Consider the following 15,453-nt stretch of genomic DNA (forward strand, 5'->3'; position numbering starts at 1 on the left):
TTAAAGAACTGTTAGCAGTTAGACAATCGCCACGGACAAGAAGGGGGAAAAAAGTCAGGTTCCACCGAGATTTGAACTCGGATCGCTGGATTCAAAGTCCAGAGTGCTAACCATTACACCATGGAACCCCGTTATGCAGAACAGCTCACAGTGACTTGCTATGGTTGACCCTGGTCATAGCAGGAAAAAGAGACTTGGTCAACACTGAATGATAAGACAGAGACTCGCTGAGTAAAGGGGGCGGTTTGAACTTTGAGTGGACTACACAGTTATTCACACCAAAGTGTGTGCGTGGTGGAGGGGGAGGTAGTTGCAGGAGGATATGGGACAAGGGTGTATGTGTGGATGTGTGTGAGAGAGAGAAATGTTTGTGAGTGTTTGTGTGTGAATGTGAATATGTGTATGTGTGCTTGTGTGTGTGTGTGAGAGAGAGAGAGAGAGAGAGAGAGAGAGAGAGAGAGAAAATGTCTTCAGGTATGTATGTGTGCATGCATATAAATGTAGTGTAGTAGGGGGGGTGTATGCGGGGGGGCGGGGGGGTGTATGTGATCGTGTGCAGCTAAATATCTGTGCATGTGTGTTTGAGGGTTCAGTGTTTATATCTGTGTGTGTGTGTGTGTGTGTGTGTGCGTGTGTGTGTGTCTGTCTGTCTGTCTGTCTGTCTGTGAGCGCGCGCATGAACGTGAGTATGTGTATACGAACATATGTGTTTGTGTTGGGAACAAAGCTGGTGGTGAGGTGGGTCGGAGCAGCGTTCGTGTGTGTTCGTGTGTGTGTGAATATATGTGTCTGTGTGTGAGCGCACGTGCGTGTGTCTATCTGTGTGTATGTATCTCTCTGTGTGTGTCTGTGTGTGTTTAAAGAAAACTGTTAGCTTTTAGACTACCGACAAAAGGGAAATTAAAAAAAGAGATAAGGTTCCACCGAGATTTGAACTCAGATCGCTGGATTCAGAGTCCAGAGTGCTAACCATTACACCATGGAACCCCGTTAAGAAGTGTAGTACACAGTGACGTGCTATTGGTGGCCATGTTCACTGGAGGACAGAGAAGTGGTCGACACTGACTGACAAGGCAGATGTTCGCAAGGTGAGCAGATTACTTTGAAAGTTGAGTGGACTCTACAGACTTATTGATACGGAAGCATAAGTGTTGGGATGGAGGATGCGTACATGTGTGGCGTGTGTGTGTCAAAGTCAAAATTTTTATTTCAAGATGGTAATTGAATAAGCAACGACTGCATTTTTTTTTACAAGCCATCTGAAAAAATGAAAAAAAGAAAAAAAAGAGAAGAAGTGGGGAGATACATAGAACAAAACACACAAAAGTACTAGAAATATAGTTACGTGCATACACGAATCGTGCGAAAATTAAGTACACATTAGCATTTACAACACATTTACAACACATCCCGTTTCACATACACATATACCCTCTTGCAACACTAAAGGCATATACAAAACATTTCACAAATCATGAATTTGGTGACCAATATATATATATATATATATATATATATATATATATATATATATATATATAATGTATATATATATATATATATATATATGTATTATTGTTCATCTTTTGAACAGTTAATAAGGTAATTTTTCATATTTTTCTTAAACACATTTTTATTCGTTATATCTTTTAAAACGAGTGGAAGGTTATTCCATAAATTTCCACCAGAGTAGGAAGCTGGATTTATAAAGGTTGTTTCTAGGTCTATGTATACATAATATATGGTTGTGTCTGCGGTCATTAGTTTTAAATGTTTCTGTAATCTTTTGGGGAGCATTTCCATAATTTTATATCACATTATGCATGCAAACAGCCTTGTTGAAGAACAGCCTGTTATGGAAAGATAATACATTAAGTAGTTTATAATCCATATGGGTCAAGGAACTTGACTTCAACAATACTAATTTTAATGCTCTGTTATACATACGATGAATAAATTTTAAGTCTGTATTGCTGCAGTTGTCCCATAAAGTTGATGCATAATCGATGATTGGCAGAACATGAGCACAGGAAAAAAAAACTTTCGTTAATGAACATCAATGATTTTTTTTTTTTTTTTTTTTTATTTTTTTTTTTGCTAACTGACGTATTTTGCTAGAGAGACGTTTTCCTAAGTAAGCCATTGGTCAGTCCAAAAGAGATATTTGTCAATAAAGACACCCAAAATTTTACATGATTCTACCTCTTCAGTTCTGTTTACTCCTTGGAAAAGTGGTTTGAATATGTGTTTCATCCTTTGTCTTTTTTGTCGTGCTGCTACATACATACATTTAGTTTCTGTGTGTTTAAGGACATATGATTTAATTGTGTCCAGTCACTAAGTCTCTGAATGTTGTCTTGAAGATCATCTGTGAGTTTACAGGCATCTGAATTGCTTGAATGCAAGGAAGTGTCATCTGCGAACATTTCACATTTACATGTCATAGAACAAGGCAAGTCATTAACATAAACAGAAAATAATATTGGCCCTAAGATGGATCCCTGTGGTACTCCATGTCTGATTAATTTAAATTTTGAGGTTTGATTAGTTACTGCTACTAACTGTTTCCTGTCCGAAAGAAAAGATTCTATGAGTAAAATCTGGTGTTAAATTATACACTTCTAATTTACGAATTAACAACGGATGATTGATTACATCAAAGGCTTTTTTTTCAAAATCTATAAAAAGAAGACCTGTGAATTTATTTTCATTAATGTTATGCAAAATACTGCCAGTAAGTTGTATGACAGCAGTGTGGCAAGAATGGTTTTCACGAAAACCAGACTGATCTTCGTGGATTATTTTGTTATTGACAAGATAATTATTCAAAGTTTTTTTGCAAGTGTTTTTCTATAGGTTTTGATAAAACAGACAAGACAGATATTTGTCTATAGTTAGATGGATCAGAAGAATCACCTGATTTGTAGAGAGGAATAACTCTAGCTTGCTTGAATCTTAAGGGAAAATACTTCTTATTGATACACAAATTATAAAGATATGTCAGTGAATCAACAATAAAAGGAGAAGAAAGCTTTAATATTCTTCCATCCAACCCGTCCAAGTCACGAGTGCCAGACTGTTTTAGCAATGATAAACTCTTACTAACATTTAAGACTGTCATCGGTTGGAGACTAAATGGAACGTTAATTTCCTTTGAATTAACATACTGTTTTAAACTGTAAAGGTCATTTTCACTGGTTCTGTCGTTTGATATAATTTCATCAGCAATGTTTGCAAAGTGATCATTTAAGTGATCTGCTGTTATATCAGTGATAATGTGTTGATTTCATGACACATGTTTATTGTTTAACATATTAATAGCTTTCCAGATTTTACGAGGATCTTTTGTGGAAACTAACATATTTTGAAAAAAGTTACATTTATATTTACATTTAATTGCATTTACCTTATTTCTCTGTTTCTTAAATTGTTCCCTTGTTCCATAGGTATTCAAATAATCTCTTAATTGTATTTCAATGTCAACTTCTTTTGTTATCCATGGTGGTTTTGTTTCTTGTTTAACTCTTTTCCTTACAAATGGTGCATGTTTATTGTATACAGAAGAGAATGTATTTATCCAGAATTCAAATGCTTGATCAGGATCTCTTATCTGGTATATGTAATCAAAAGGCGAGTTTGCTTGATCTGAAAGAAAAACATCTTCTTTGAAATTCTTAAAATTTCTATAATATGTAGTTTTATACCGAACCTTTGGAATGTTAACACTATTTTTGAACCATGTAAAACAAATAGGGTGATGATCACTACAGCCACATGGTGGAACACAGACTTCGACAATGTTTTGTTTTGTAGTTGTATAAATGTGATCTATCAAAGTGGATGTGCTTTCAGTTACACGTGTTGGTCTGTCAATCAATTGTTCTAGGCCATGCATGGAGTAGCTCTGATACCATTTTGGTTTGGGTTTTTGTAAATCTATATTGAAGTCTCCCAAAATAATAGTTTCATAATCAAATATAATCACTTCATCCATAACAGAACTAAACCTATCCTCCCAGTCTGTATTCTCTGACGGGTTTCTATATACAGATCCTATTAAAATTACCATTTATCTTAATTTCAACCCAGACTGATTCTGCATTATAAGCTTCAAGATTACTTAGTCGTTTGCAATTTAACGAGGACGCAAAATATATAAGTAAACCTGTAGTTTTGGGTTTCGTTGGGTCTAATCGAATAATGTGGTATCCTGGCATGTTCATATCAGAATCTGAAATGTGTGAAGATAGTCGAGATTCAGCAAAGCAAAAAAGGTGAAAGTGTTTACCAGAGTTATGAAGGATGGTAGCAATGTCTTCCTTCTTGTTTGTTGCATTGTTTATATTTAAATAACCTACACGAAGTCCCTGCTTGGTTGGCCATGAATCAGATGTAACTGACATGGTTCAAATTATTACGAGATCAAAATTAATTACGGATGATAGTAGTCTTCTAAGTTAACAGCAATGATAAATACACACCTAAAATAAAGTTACCAATGGCACCAAACACAGTCACTACAATTAATTTGTTAACATGAAACAAACAAACAAAAAACATACCAACACAAAGCTCAGTGATAAGCTTAATCAAATTCTAATAAAAACGAGTGAATTAAGCAAGAAACACAGTTCGTGCTTTCAAAAACTGTAACAAAGTTACGAAAGAAGTGGACAAAAAGGAAAGACCAAAACTATGGCAGCAGGCGAAAAAATACCAACTGTTGAATAAGGAATTTGTTCCGGCATTCATGACTAGCGCATGAGTTTTTAAGATCATCGCTGCACATTGGTCAATATTTAACCACTGTACACTCACATTCACTCAACCAACCAGTCTCCTATTGTGAAAAACATATTCGCATAATCATGATCACATGTGAACAACAGTGATGTTTATCCCAAAGGAACAAACAAACAATAAACACGAGATTAATTATGCATTGGATGTGAAGGGAAATCAATTTGTTGCCTCAGTAACTTGGAGGCCATCAGCAACAGCCTTTCACCATCGGGGTGAAACTGGGAAGGTGATGCTGAATTGGACGTGCCGAACATTTCACAACTTGGGAAGGTGTGGGGAGGGATATTGGACCTATCCACATGACAAAAGTTTGACGCTCCGATCATTTCTTGTCCAGAGAAAGTGGGGGCAGGGTTATTGTGTCTATCCGTACGAAAGGAATTTGACACTTCAAACATTTCTTGTCCAGAGAAAGTTAGGGGAGGGGCACTGTACCTGTCCGTAAAACTGTCTTGCTGACGTGGACAATGAGCGGGATTCCTCATGAGAGGTGTGGAGGGGGAGGAATGGAAGTGTTTCTTTGTGGGGGAGGGACAGCAAATTCCTGGGATCTGGAATCTTTATTTAGAGGTGGGTAATGATAGGAAGAGTGTGGAGGTGGTGGAAGAGGATTGGATAACTGATCGTTTTGGGGTGAACTTGCTCATCGACGAGAGCGTGATGAATTTCATGACAACCAGGAAAATCTGCCGAAGATTTAGATCTTCTGTAAGGTCTAAGGTCTAATTTCTTCTGGTGGTGAGGATCTGAGTCCTGGTTGGTTGTAAAAAAAAAAAAAACCGGTGTTGTGGAAATTTGTTTTTCAGTTGGGTATTTGTCCACCATGTCATTTTAAGGCTTTCCGCCAGACACGCAGTGCCCCTGGCATTGGGGTGAATTGTACTGATGTACAGGTCAGAGGGAAGTGATCAATAAAGTTTATGTTGAATCGATCACATGCTGACTGGAGATGACGATTTGTCGGCAAGATACTGTTATTAAAATGATGTTTTCCTCTTGCCGGCAAAATCGAGCTAAAGGCCACCCGAGCCTGGGGAGACTTTTTCAGACATAGTTATGAGGTCAGACCATGTCTGCAGTGATACAGGGCCAGAAGGACAAGAGCTGACGCCAACATGGAGAATCACGTCTTTGACATTGGGGGTCACGGGAGTTGATTGTCGCCAGGTACAGAGATCATTGACTGTCATACCTGGTACACATAGTTTGATTACGTACTCTCGTCGTGGGGCTAAACGTTTGGGACTGACGAAGCATATGGCAGAATCACCAATAAGCAGCATCGTTGCTCTTTTGGGGACAGACATATGGGATAGAATTTCAAGTGGGGGTGGTTTCGGGGCTGGGGAAATTTCACTGTCTTTTGCTGTGACTGACTCCGCTGGAAGCGATGCCGAGTCAGCGAGTAAAGAAAAGCCATTAGCAGTTGAAACGGAATACTGAACAACATCATCACTTGTGTTGTTTGGAACAGGGGCGGGGGGAGAGGGGGGGCGGGGGAGGCGACATGTTTGTTCTGATTGTCCTCAAGAGAAGACAAGTTGGGATCTGGGTTTGACACAGGCCAACTATCAGACCCTGTGGCACATTCTATTGAGGAGGGGCTATTTATAGCAGCAGTCTGACGACCACTGTCACAGGGAGTGGAGGGAACATGATCAGTTTCAGTTTGTGTGTCAGCATCAGTCCTGATGGTCCTGTCACACAGTGTCAGATATTTGTGATTCTGTTTGTGAGTGACTTGATACCATTTCTCTCTGGACTGATTTTAATTTTTTTACTTCAGACAGGATGGAAACAAGCTGGGTTTTGATCGACCCGTTTTCTTTTGTGAGCTGTTTGCATGAATGTTCTACATTCAATATCTGAGATTGGAAATCGTGTATTTTGGAAATAATAGTGTCAAATTTATCACTGTTATTTACACGAAGTTCGTTTTCGGTAATAACTTTTACATCTTCTATGACAGATTTAAAATCATTTTCCAGCGCTGATTGTGCACTGGTAACAGTTTCTACCTGCTGTTCCAAAAGAACAACCTTGTCTAAAAGTTTAGGAAGTGGGTTGGAAACAGACAGGCGGGGGGATAATAATAATAAATGGTATTTATATAGCGCTGAATCTTGTGCATAGACAAATCAAAGCGCTTTCGCACCAGTCATTCACACGCATGCATAACTCTAAAACTGAAGACAAGGAAGAGGCAGGGAAGGGAGGCTATTTTGGGAAGAGGTGGGTTTTAAGGCCAGACTTGAAACAGCTGAGTGTGGAGACTTGACGAAGCGAAAGAGGAAGTTCATTCCCAATTGCAAGGTCAGAGACAGAGAAAGAACGGCGGCCAACAGTCGAGAGCTTGAATCTGGGTATGCGTAAACAGAGTGGATCCGAAGCTGATCGTAGTGAGCGAGATGGAGTGTATGGGTGAAGGTAGCCACAGAGATAGGAAGGGGCTGATTTGTGAATACATTTATAACATAGAGTGCTGATCTTGTACTTTATTGTGTGTGAGACAGGGAGCCAGTGGAGATGTTGCAAAAGAGGAGTGATGTGCTCAGATCTTTTCTTTCTGAGGACGAGTCGGGCAGCAGAGTTATGTATTCGCTGAAGGGACTGAATGGATAAAGCAGGCAAACCAGACAATAGAGAGTGACGGTAGTCAAGGCGAGAGAGTGGGGGAGTGGTACAGCGTTCGTTTACACCGTTTCCTTGTCCTCTTCCCAACAGGGATAAACAGTTTCTGTGGAGTGGGCACAGTCTTGTTCTGCAGCTCACTGGATAAAACGGAAGGGGAGGGTAGCTGAAGGATGACGTCCTCTCTAGCAGATGCTTCCGTTCCAGACTGAAGAAACAGGTGTGGTGACTGGAGAGGGGGGTTGTCCACAGCTGGGGTTGCAGGAATGACGACATACAAGACAAGTCAAAGGCAGGAGCGACCAACGAAGGTGTCCCAGGAAAAGCACGGATAAACTTGACAGGACTTTGAAGTAAAGATTTACACAGTTTTTCACTGTTTTTATACTGCATAAAAGGAGAAACAAACCTTTCAACAGTCCACATTCTGATTAATCCCAAGTTGGACAGTCGATGCCCTGGCACAGCAAAGTGCCTGTAGACTGTGAGGTAAAGAACATGGACAGAGTAACATTTTTTGAGGACTGATGGAAAATACGGATAACAGTTTTTAAAAGTGAAGGAGGCGGTGGAAGAGATATTACTAGTGTAGATTCAGTTCCCAATGTATCATTTGAATCGTAGTCGCTGTACTGAATCGAAATTGTAGGGTCTTGAATGGCCAAGTAACGAAAAAGTAAACAATTTCTCCAGACCACAAGTTCATCTTTCCAACACGTAAAACGTTTTTGGATTATGCCCATGGTGGATTGCAGGTTTGTTTCTTTGTTTGTTTTTGTTGTTGTTTTTCTTTTCGTGAGATGGAATGGATTCAGTCATAATGGATCATAAAAGCAAAAGACAACACACTCAGCAACATTCAATACTCACCTGCAGTCATTGCCGGAACTGTCCACCATTTCACTCTGGGACGGAACTCATGATGAAATGTGCAGCTAATAATCCATGCATGAATGTAATGCCAGAACACAGGGCCGCAATGTCCGTGGAGCACAGCAAGTCACACACTGTTTTAAACCACGGAAGAGTGCAGCGTGTACTCCCAGTCCAGTCTGTCACAGTGCTTCTGTACTCAAAACGATGATGTTTCAGCATAACAAAGGTGCAATACCCGATGAATTGAAAACTTAATATTTTTTTACACCACTGAATGCAGAATTTCTTTGCCGTGATCTGCGTAGTCATCGATTGAACGATCATGAAACGGTAAATTAGTAATTAACAAAAAAAAATGATAATTTCCGGAGAACTCTTTCACAAAGCCGCCTGTCAGTTCGTGAGCACACCTCACATTCTGTGTGTGTGTGTGTGTGTGTGTGTGTGTGTGTGTGTATGTGTGTGTGTGTGTGTGTGTGTGTGTGTGTGTTGTGAACATGTGTGTTTTTGTGTGTGTATGTATGTGTGTGCGTCTGTGTATTTTTATTCTTTAAATAGAAAAAAAAAAGCATTAAAAGATTGACAAGGAAATTGACCAGGCTCTGAATGTGTGTGTACTATGCGCGCACACGTGTGTGTGTGTGTGTGTGTGTGTGTGTACTTGTGTTGTTGTTTTTGTTTCTTCCTTTCTTTCTTCGTTTTTATTACTTTACGTTTTAATATATTTACATTATCTATATTATGTTATATCAATTTTTATGCATATATATTAAATATGTAAACAATCGACATAAAATGATTGGGTTCCACCGAGATTTGAACTCAGATTCCTGGATTCAGGGTCCAGACTGCTAACCGTTACACCATGAAACCCAGTGAAAAAAAGAAGCACACTGATCAACAATGACTGATAAGATGGATATGCCTTCTTGAAAGCCAGTTAAGTGGTATATAAAGACTGTTATCGATACCAAAGTGACAACATCCACAAGTTTTCCCTTCAAGACGGAATGCGTAGTGTTCACACGGCGTGGACGTTCACTCCGTCAGTCACACAGAGGGGTGGAGTTGAAGAAATATGGACATTGCCACCAAAGTCTTATCATACACGCTCTGCGCAGCTGAAGGGGCACACTTGAGGAAGGGGGACAGTGGAGGCGACCTGCAGCCATACGATCCTGGTTCCCCTCCTGTGGGCTGTCCGCGGTCAGGACGGCCGACGATTTCCAACGCTTCTCCCAGTGTTCGAAACACGAACTTAGAAATAAATTATATTCTTCTTCTTCATTCGTGGGCTGCAACTCCCACGTTCACTCGCATGTACACGAGTGTGCTTTTACGTGTATGACCGTTTTTAAGTATGACCCGTTTTTACCCCGCCATGTAGGCAGCCATACTCGTTTTCGGGGGTAAATTCTATTCAAGCCCGTGGTTTGAGCTCAGTCGTGTTAAATGGTCTGGGGCAGCGTCGTCGTCTTTCCTCTCCGGCCTCGTTGGCCTGCGCGTCTCACTTCTAGTATGGCTGTCACTGCACGGGGGATGGGCGGGTCCCGATCGCCATTCTCCTGTGGTCTGCACTAAGCAAAAAGGGTCTTTCAGTCTTAAAAGCAATGGCAACCAAAGGTATTGAACAACGCCACCTCTTCCTGCTATATCAATCACTCGTCCTCAGTGTGATCGACTACGGACTTGGGCTAACAACACCGTCTCAAAGCAGCCTCCTAAAATTAGAAAGAGTTCAACATGAAGCTATGAAGCTGATCCTTGAAACAACAAAAGTCACGCCCACAGAAACCATGCGATACCTGCTTGACCTTCCTTCATTGCAGGCCAGAAACAAGTTAGAACAGGTTAAGACCTACTTCAGAGCATTAGAAAACCCTCAAAAACCCAATGCATGACGCAATCAAGGAACCAAAAGGCAGCCGTCTAGGACGAGGAAGATCATGGATGGAACAAGCAGAAGACACAATCCAGCTAGTATGCCGACTACAAGACCTGAAAGAAACAAAAGAATGGGAGAAAAACCCAGAAAACCTCAACCATCTATTGAACACAGCCATTTCACCCACTCAAGGAAGACGTTGTCGGGAATGGCCAGAGGGCAAAACTGATGCGGAAGTGAAGCTACTCATAGAAGAAAACAGTAAAGAAGAGGACATCATCATATACACAGATGGCTCAGTAACCAAAGGCCAATCCGGCTGGGGATTCACTGCGAAACAAAATGGAAAAACAGTTAGGGAAGAGAATGCTGCCTACAAAGTCACAACCTCCAGCCTAACGATGGAAGTTGAAGCTGTGATACATGCCCTCCAGTGGCTATCATCTATCCATATGCCCGGAAACCAACATGCCAAGATTCTAACGGACACAATGAACCTCATACAGAAAATTGAAAGTAGAATGGGAAGCCCAGAGTGGCATGACGCAATGCGCAACTTTCAGATTAAAAAAACTTACATGGTCATACTGCCCGGGACATGTTGGTGTTAAGGGGAATGAGCGAGCTGACAGACTTGCTGGTAACGCAAAAACAACGAGCGGCTTACATCTAGGAAGATCGGAAATCCTCAGAAAAGTCAAAGAATACCAAAATGAGCAGGTACAAGGCCATCATACCATCGATCGCCTCAAAGAAATAAAGGCAGAGAGAGGGAGCGGCCGTAAGTCTAGCATGAAAGGTAGAGCACGATGCTTTGCAAGTCAAACGAATATCGGCATCATTTCCAAACCAACACTGTGCAAATTACTTCAAAACGGAACAGAGTCTCTGTGGGCTTTTCCAAATACAATAGACTGAGCAACACCTAGACGCCACGTTCTTGGTATCAGATATCTTTTCCCACCCCTCTTGCGGCCAATCAGTGGCAGACTCTATGCGTGTGTGTATGTGTCTGTGTGTTTGTGTGCGTGCGCGAGGGTGTAAGTGTACACATGTGTCAGGAAAGCTCTGTGCACGTGCGCGCGCGCGCGCGCGTGTGTGTGTGTGTGTGTGTGTAGAGGAACAGGTATGTGTGTGTATGCATGTCTACACTGTGGGAGCAACGGAATATTGGAACGTGCGGGTGTGCATATATATATATATATATATATATATATATACGTGTGTGTGTGTGTGTGTGTGTAGTTGGGGGTGGGGGATACGGGTGTATGTGTGTGTGCTTGTACAAGTAAGTGTGTGGGTGTGGGTGTGGGTGTATGTGTGTGCCGTGGAAGCTGCGATGTGTAGCCAAGAAGTGAGTGTGTGGAGGGGAGGGGGGGGTGCGTGTTGGTGCTCATGTACGTTTATGTGTATTTGATCGTGCTTTCATATCTGTGAAACTGCATGTTTGTTGCATATCTGATATGCATGTGTGTGTGCGTGTATGTGTGAACGTGTGTCTGCATGTTTTACATTTATTTGTTTATTCATCCTTTTTTTCTTCTTTTTTTTTGTGTACATATCACTACTATTATCACCACCCAACCCCGATGACCGGTGGAGAGTGTGTGTGCGCGCGCGCGCGTGCCTAGAGTTGACTTAATCAAGATTTTGCGCCTTTTAAATATTATTATTATTAGTAGTAGTATTTTTATGTATTTATCTCTTTTTTTAAATTTATTTATTTTTTGTTATTTTTACTTTATTTATTTTATTTTATTTTATTTATTGTTTTTGTTTGTTTTTGTTTTATTTTTGTTTTTTTTCTCAAGGCCTGACTAAGCGCGTTGGGTTACGCTGCTGGTCAGGCATCTGCTTGGCAGATGTGGTGTAGCGTATATGGATTTGACCGAACGCAGTGACGCCTCCTTGAGCTACTGATACTAAGAAGCTGATACTGCACTAAGTTTTGCAAACTCTTACTAAAGGACGCCCTGGCTGTGTGAATAGAATACAATAAAATATTTTATTGTCGTAAAACCTTAAGGTTTATAAGATACGATGAAACAGACATGAGTATATTAAGAAAAGAAATATTCATGTACCAATTTCGCCTGCCTTGGCTGTAATTCTTTGTGTAATTGTGTGCGTATGGTGTCGCTCCATTTTCAGGTGTTGGTGTACCGGGATGGAGCGTGAGGGTCTTTGACAGAGCAGACTGACTGGCTGCCCGGTGGCCCTGATGACGGCCCGTTACTTTGGCTGTTGGACTGACTGCTTTCACCTGCACCGCCACAGCGAACAGCTGACTAACAATGCACCACACTGCTTCCCTGAAAACAACTGGACGCAGACAAAACAAAGACAACAGTCTACTGTGCGGACCATCTCGACTCTGTGTGTTTGTGTGTGTGTGTGTGCGTGCGTGCGTGCGTGCGTGTGTGTGTGCATGCGTGCGTGCGTGCGTGTGTTTATCGTGTATGTGTATTCACATGTGTTGATGTCTCTGTGTGAGTATTTTTAAATAGAAAAATAGTAAGAATTCAAATGATCGAAATCAAGTGTGTGTGATTCTTTAAGCCTGTTAAAAAGATACCTTTCCTCTAATGACACAGCCGTCCCCCTACATTATTCCATTGGTAACAGAGAACAAATTCATCATTGTAGACTTCGCTTAAATATGAGTAATCTTAACCAAGATTTGTTTGATCGTCATCTTCGACTGGATACAAATTGTTCTTGTGGATATCCTGCAGAGACAGTTGAACACTTTCTTTTACACTGCCCAAACTACAACAATATAAGAGAGAACACAATTGCTACTCTCTCTGGAAATAGTACAAACGTAAATACTTTATTACGAGGTGACCCAGTTACTAGTTCCCTTGAGAATGAACACATATTCTTGACCGTGCAAGACTTTATTGGACAATCAAAAAGATTCAAGTCTTAAAAGATGCACAATGAAATATTCTCTGCAGTTATAGTGAACATTTATTTTGACAACGTGTAATCTCTCTCTCTCTCTCTCTCTCTTTCTCTCTCTCTCTCTCTCTCTCTCTCTCTCTCTCTCTCTCTCTCTCTCTCTCTCTCTCTCTCTCTCTCTCTCTCTTCCTCCCCCCATTACATTACTCCTCAGGTGATGTTCACTTTCCAGTGTATTATTATTGTTGTTACTATGTTAGTATTATCATTGATATTATTATTGTTGTTTTTGTCAGTGGTAGTTGCGGTAATAGTAGTTTGTATTTTTGGTGTTTTGTTGTTGTTGTTTTTCTTGTTTTGTTTAGTTTTCTCTTGCACTTCAACCTTCTTTTCATTATCGAATAATGTGTGTATTTTCGCCATTGCGTTTGTGTATTGCTTGTTACATATGAACGAGCACGATATAAGCTCAGGCTTGTTGTTGCTCAAGTCTTCTTAATTGAACGCTGTATTTCACCTTGTTTCTTGATATTTAAAAAAAAAAAAAAAGCTTAAACCAAGTGTGTGTGTGTGTGTGCGTGTGTGTGTATGTATGTCTTTTTGTGTGCATATGTGTTCATGTGTGCATATGTATGTATCCGTGTATTACTAGTATCTTTTAAAGCATTCAAACGATCCATAGAGAGGGAAAAAATAGGATAAGGTTCCACCGAGATTTGAACTCGGATCGCTGGATTCAGAGTCCAGAGTGCTAACCATTACACCATGGAACCCCTTGACACAGAGCAGCTGACAGTGACTTGCTGCAGGTGACCCTCAACACAGCTCGGTCACCACTGACTGATAAGGCAGATTCGCTTGGTGAATGGTTAGGTTTGAACGTTGAGCGGACTAGACAGACATTAATACTGATACTAAGAAGAGTGTTTCACTGAGGGGAAGGGGATTTGGAGGAGGGAGGTATGTGTGTACGTGTAGGGGTGGGAGGTGGGTATGTGTGTGTGTAGTATGCATGTACGTATATATGCATGAGTAGGAATTTATGCGTATGTGTGCAGCCAAATATGTGTATCTGTGTACGTGCCTGTAAGCGTTTATATGTGAGTGTGCGTGCAGGTATGTGCGGAGATGTGTGTGTACATAAATATGTGTGTGTGAGACAAAGAGAGAGAGAGAGAGAGTGTGTGTGTGTGTGTGTGTGTGTGTATGAAAAACGACCTATTGGCAGTCTGCCCTAAAAGTCAAGGTTGTGGTCTTTCTCCGTGAAGGGAGGCGGTGAGGTCGAGGCGTTGTTCCTGGTGTCCTGGCTGTTGGTGGGGTGTCATGTAGTATTTGTGTATCGTGCTTTAAAGCATTTATACAACCGAGAAAGGAAAAAAAAAAAAGGTTAGGTTCCACCGAGATTTGAACTCGGATCGCTGGATTCAGAGTCCAGAGTGCTAACCATTACACCATGGAACCCCGTGACACAAAACACCTCACAATAATTTGCTATGGGCGACCCTTGTTCACAGCAGTTCACAGAGACTTGGTCAACACTGGTTACGAAGACAGAGACTCGCTGCGTGAACGGGGGAGGTTTGAATGTTGAATGAAACAGGTAAAGACTGTGTCTGAAACCAAAATGAGGTGGTTAGGGAGCATGATACGTGTATGTGAGCGTGGCGTGTGTGTGTGTGTGTGTGTGTGTGTGTGTGTGTGTGTGTGGTTGTGAGTGAGTGAGTGTATTTGTATTTGTATTTCTTTTCATCTCAAAAGATTTCTCTGTGTGAAATTCGGGCTGCTCTCCACAGGGAGAGCGCGTCGCTATATTACAGCGCCACCCATTTTTTTGTATTTTTTCCTGCGTGCAGTTTTATTTGTTTTTCGTATCGTGGGTGTGTATATGTGCATGTTTGTATGCCTGCATATATATGAGTGTGTATGTATGTATGTATGCATGTGTGTGTGTGTGTTTGTGAGCGGGTCTGTGTGGATGTATGTGTGTGGGTGTGAATGTGTGTATGTGTGTGTATGTCTGTGGGTGTGTATGAATGGGTCACTGTAAGCTACTCTAAAACACGGGGTTCCACGGTGTAATGGTTAGCACTCTGGACTCTGAATCCAGCGATCCGAGTTCAAATCTCGGTGGAACCTATGCTGTTTTTTGTGTGTGTCTGTTTTGTTTTGGCAAGTCGATTGTATGCTTTCTATATTTTCATGTTAAAAAAATATTATAAACGCGCAGACACAGACGCACAGGCATGCATATGCACGTGCGCAATCATACAGACTCAAGCACACACAGACACACATATGCACACACACGTACATACTCACTCAATGGGCTTTCTTTATCGAAAGCTTACTATTGT

At 41.0% G+C, this 15,453-nt stretch overlaps 5 non-coding genes across 5 annotated transcripts; 1 reads left to right on the plus strand and 4 right to left on the minus strand.

Moving 5' to 3' along the window:
- Positions 1-56: 56 nt before the first annotated feature.
- On the minus strand, positions 57-128 carry Trnaq-uug (transfer RNA glutamine (anticodon UUG)). Its single transcript has one exon. It is a non-coding gene; the product is annotated as a tRNA-Gln (tRNA).
- A 787-nt stretch (positions 129-915) lies between these two features.
- On the minus strand, positions 916-987 carry Trnaq-cug (transfer RNA glutamine (anticodon CUG)). The gene has a single exon. It is a non-coding gene; the product is annotated as a tRNA-Gln (tRNA).
- A 12,813-nt stretch (positions 988-13,800) lies between these two features.
- On the minus strand, positions 13,801-13,872 carry Trnaq-cug (transfer RNA glutamine (anticodon CUG)). Its single transcript has one exon. It is a non-coding gene; the product is annotated as a tRNA-Gln (tRNA).
- A 616-nt stretch (positions 13,873-14,488) lies between these two features.
- Trnaq-cug (transfer RNA glutamine (anticodon CUG)) lies at positions 14,489-14,560 on the minus strand. Its single transcript has one exon. It is a non-coding gene; the product is annotated as a tRNA-Gln (tRNA).
- Positions 14,561-15,163: 603 nt separating this feature from the next.
- Positions 15,164-15,235, plus strand: Trnaq-cug (transfer RNA glutamine (anticodon CUG)). Its single transcript has one exon. It is a non-coding gene; the product is annotated as a tRNA-Gln (tRNA).
- The last annotated feature ends 218 nt before the right edge of the window (positions 15,236-15,453 follow it).

Source organism: Babylonia areolata, chromosome 15 (assembly GCF_041734735.1).
Source record: "Babylonia areolata isolate BAREFJ2019XMU chromosome 15, ASM4173473v1, whole genome shotgun sequence".
NCBI lineage: Eukaryota > Metazoa > Mollusca > Gastropoda > Neogastropoda > Buccinidae > Babylonia > Babylonia areolata.